Below are 4,907 nucleotides of genomic sequence, written 5' to 3'. Positions count from 1 at the left end.
ACGATGGCAACAAATGTACACATGTGCTTGACACAATGGATGTGTGCACGAATTGTGATAGGAATTGTAAGAGCCCCTAATAAAACGATTTTAAAAAAATAAATAAATGAAAAGAAAGTTGAATAAGCAACTACTGTATTAAATTTTTTTAAAATTTTCACTAGGGAGCAGACCCATATGGCCAATAAACATATGAGAAAATGCTCCTGATCATAAGCCATCAGAGAAATGAAAATCAAAACAACCATGAAATACCATCTAGCACCTTTGAGGCTAGCCCGAATCAGAAAATCAGAGAGCAACAAATGTTGGAGGGGATGTGGCGAGACAGGAACTCTCCTACTTTGCTGGTAGTCTTGTAGATATGTACAGACACTATGGAAAGCAATCTGGCGATACTTAAATAATATGGAGATTGAGCTACTTTATGACCCAGCTATCCCTCTACTGGGTATATACCCAGAAGAGGTAAGAATAAACCACGACCAGTCTTATGTGTTCCAATATTTATTGCGGCACGATTTACAATCACATGGAGTTGGAAACAATCTAAATTTCCAGTGGTAGATGAGTGGACCAGTAAACTCCGGCACATACACACAATGGAGTCCTATGCATCACTAAAAAACACTGATGATCACATGAAATGCTTCTTTTCATGGGAAGAGTAGGAGGAAATTATGCTAAGCGAAGTCAGCCAATCATAAAAGGAGAAGTACAGCCTGAGTCCCCTGAGGTAAGGGTAATCAGCATGGTAGGTATAGAAGAGAAGCCACCTATGTCATAACATTTGGGTTGAGATATATGGAATCAGGAGGAGGTTGGACCAAACCCAAGGAGGTACATGTTGTCCAGCACAAAACTGGGAAAAGGAGGGAGGGAGAAAAGGAAGGGTTGAAAGTGAAATGATAATATTGGGAACAGGACACTAATCCATCCAGGGGAGGAATACTGGTCTTCTCTCCACAGAATCAGGAATGGGCATGCAGACCCTACCATGATGCACCAAACCATGAGGACAGCATGGCCACATGGAAGAATGCATGAAAAGCGAGAGCTACAGAGTTGACCCAAACCAGAGTCAAACTGACCCCCTCCCTGGAAGTGGGTTTGGCAGAGAGCAGAACTGAACCTACAGGTTGGGGAGAGGGGCCAGCATGACACATCCACACAAAGGCAGACAGGGAGGGAGGAAGAGAAAGAGAGAGCCGGACTGAAGTCCACACTGGCACACCAGGCTTGGAAGATGAGGTCCCTCTGGGGAGCTAATGGGTCACAGAGGGGACAGGGCAACCAGCAACAGCACGTGTCACACTGTCCCCTTACTGGAGCAGACTGCAACAGAGGACATTTCTGGGGTCACATGGTGGGGAAGAAGTGTGGTCTGAAACCCCAAAAACGGAGTAAACCAAGAAAGTAGCATACCAGATCAGCAGATGGAAGAAGGCAGAGTTATGAAGCTCCTGAGGAGCCCCCAAGGGGGCACTTTAGGCCAAGAGGGGCAGCTCCTGGACAGTCTTGAAGGCCAGCGAACAGAATCAGGATTTTTGTGTATTGATTCTCTCTCTTTTTTAAAAAAAATTCTTATTTATTTACTATTTCATTTATAAAAATCACTTTGGGCTATGTCATAGTCAGTGTACCTACCTATAAAGGATAGGCAAAGGAGGCATGCCTGAGGAGAGAGCAGTGGGACCAATGGTCCTAGGGAGACTTGGGAGGTGAGGGTGGTGGGGGAAGGGGGCGGTGAGCAGGCTGCACCATGGACAGGGGAACAACTGGGGTGTTGGGAGTCAATAACAAGGAGGAGATAGGGATCTGAGGTGTCGGAGCAACAGCAAAGTAGCTAAGAGGGTGTAACAAGAGACAGAAATAAGGGGAAAGTGACAGTGGGGCAGGACGAAGGTAAAAGGAAACAGAGGAAGGACCAAGAAAGCAAAGCAGTGGATAGAGGTATAAACATAGCAGTGTACATATGTATATATATATTAATCCACAAAAATAGAGGTATTAGACCATGTACATATACTTATATGGCAATACACTGAGGTAGGGGATAGACTTTGGGCCTCTGATCATACCCTACCTCAATACAAGAACACTTTCTTGTAACCAATTCGCAGTTTAAGATATTCACCCTCCAGACACAATCACTAAGGAAGAAATGGGTGCATAAGCAAATGTGGTGAAGATGGAGGATGGTTCCCGACTATTAAAGGATATATCGTCTGGGGTCTTAAAGGCTTGAAGTTAAACAATTGATGTATGTATGGACTGTGATAAGAGTTGTATGAGCCCCCAATAAAATGATTTAAATTTTTTAAAAATGAAATAGTATGTTGACAAAGTTAAGGAGAAGCATCCCTCCGACATTAAACAAACAAGCAAACAAACATAAAGGTTATAAAAATAAGAAAAAGAAACAAGAAACTGTATTAGAGAGTGTGTATCACCTACAGGGAGGAAGACAGGAGTTCCCAGAATCCTCAAGAGAAGGCCATGCCCACACAGAGTCATGATTGGCTTGACCTGATTGACAGACTAGGAGATTATGTAACTGCCACAGGAACTGAATATTAATGGACTAAATGCACCCATATGGAGACAGAGATTAGCAGAATGGAAAAGAAAAGAAATCCATTAACATGCTGCCTACAAGAAACACCACTCACAAACAAAGATATGAACAGATTAAAAATCAGAGACTAGAAAACAGCATACAAAGCAAGCAGCAACCAAAAGAAAGCAGCAGTACTGTACCAATATTAATCTCTGAGAAAATAGACTTCAAGGCAACAAGGCAATAAGAGATAAGAACGGACATTACATAATGATCAAGGGAAATATAGACAAAAATACATAACTAAAATAAACAAATCTGCACACAATCAAAGATAATCAAAATCCATCAATCAAATCCTTACAGAATTACAAGAGGATGTAGACACCTTGACAATCATAATGGGAGATTTCCATGCACCACTCTCAGGGAAAGGCAACACATCAAGAAAAAAACACAATAAAAACACCAAGAAACTCTACAACACAATGATTAAAATAGATCACATATACATATCCAGGATGCTCCAACCAACAAAAAAAAACCATACAATATACATTCTTCTACACACATGGAACATTCTCAAGAACAAACCACATAATAGGCCACAAGCCAGGCCTCTGCAATTTTTTTTAATTGGAGCCCTACCCCCCACTCCCTCAGGAGAATGAAGTTTAGAGGACAGTACTGAAGCTACAGCTCAGGGAAATGGGCACATCTGATCAGAGCACATAGGATCATATAAAGAAGGAAAGAGAGAGAGAGTGGAACACAATCTGGCCCAGCAATCAATGAGGACAAGATTCCTGCTCAGCGCAGCCAATTCACAGAGAGAAGCATAGGGCTGGCACCACCACAAGACATTACATCCCTCACAAACCCAAAGTGCTATGGGAGACAACACTGGAGACAGTGCAGTAACTGTGCCCGATCTGAACCCACCACACTGGGGTGAAACCCTAAGGTGTGCAACAAAGAAACAAGGGGAGCAAAGCAACAAAGTCCCTGGGAATACCAAAAATAGACATTGGGACCAGGGCATAGCACCCCATCAGTCTTGACTGAAAAATTCTCCTAAAGGTCAACAAACAGACCTGGAACTACTCGCAGGTTTTTCAGTTCTTGTTGTTGTTTTCTTTTCATTTGTTGTTTTCTTTTGCCTTATCTTGTTTTTCTGCTTATTATTGTCTCTGCATGGCTATCTAGCTAAGATAGGCAGGATAAACAATCTGGCGGGGAAAACAACAGGATAGACAGTTGTGGGGGGACACGGAGATGGGGAGGCAAGAGAAAGGAAGAGGGGCAAGGGAACAACAGGGATCTCAAATCGATAGCAAGAAGGGCATAGGATGCCTGGTGGGGCTTGATCAAGGGCAATGTAGCCGAGAGAAATTACTGAAACCCGAATGAAGGCCCAACATGAGAGTGGGACAAGAGGAAAGTAAAAGGAAGTAGAGGAAAGAATTAGGAGGCAAAGGATATTTATAGGGGTCTAACTACAGGCATGCACATCTGTAAATATATTTATATATAATGATTGGGAAATACATCTATGCACATATATTTATGTTAAGTACTAAGGTAGTAGACAGACATTGGGTCTCTACTCAAGTACTCCCTAAAGGCAACAACACTTTGTTCTAATAACCCGGAATTCCGTGATGCTCACCTTCCCGACATTGTTGCTGAAGACCAAATGGGTGCATAAGAAAATGTGATGAAGAAAGCTGATGGTGCCCGACTAGAACTATGTAGTGTTTGGGGTCTTAAAGTCTTGAAGATAAACAAGTGGCCATGTAGCTTAGAAACAACAAATCCCACATGGAAGAAGCACACCAGCCTGTGTGATCAAGAAGTGTCAATGGGATCAGGTATAAGGCATCAAAGATCTGGAACAAAAAATCATACCAATGTTAATGAGGGGGAGCATGGAGTGGAGACCCAAAGTCCATCTGTAGACAACTGGACATCCCCTTACAAAAGGGTCACAAGGAACAGACTATCAGAATGCAGCATATCACTGATGAAACATACAACTTTCCTCCAGTTCTTTAAAGCTTCCTTTACCTCCACTCTCATGACCCCAATTCTACCTTACAAATCCAGTTAGACCAGAGCTTACCCACTGGTACAGATAAGAGCTGGAAACACAGGGTTTCCAGGACAGATAACACCCTCAAGACCAACAACGAGAGTGGGGAAGGTGGGGGATAAAGAGGGAACCAATCACAATGATCTACATATAATCCCTTCCCAGGGGGACATGCAACAAAAAAAATGGGTGAAGGGAGACAGTGGTCGTGTAAGACATGGGAAAATTTTTAAATAAAATTTCAAGGGTTCATGA

Source organism: Echinops telfairi, unplaced genomic scaffold, assembly GCF_000313985.2.
Source record: "Echinops telfairi isolate 266 unplaced genomic scaffold, ASM31398v2 ScPeMD7_7423;HRSCAF=8461, whole genome shotgun sequence".
In the NCBI taxonomy this organism is placed as follows: Eukaryota; Metazoa; Chordata; class Mammalia; order Afrosoricida; family Tenrecidae; genus Echinops; species Echinops telfairi.
The sequence above is the reverse complement of the archived record's forward strand: the minus strand, read 5'-3'. Positions refer to the sequence as shown.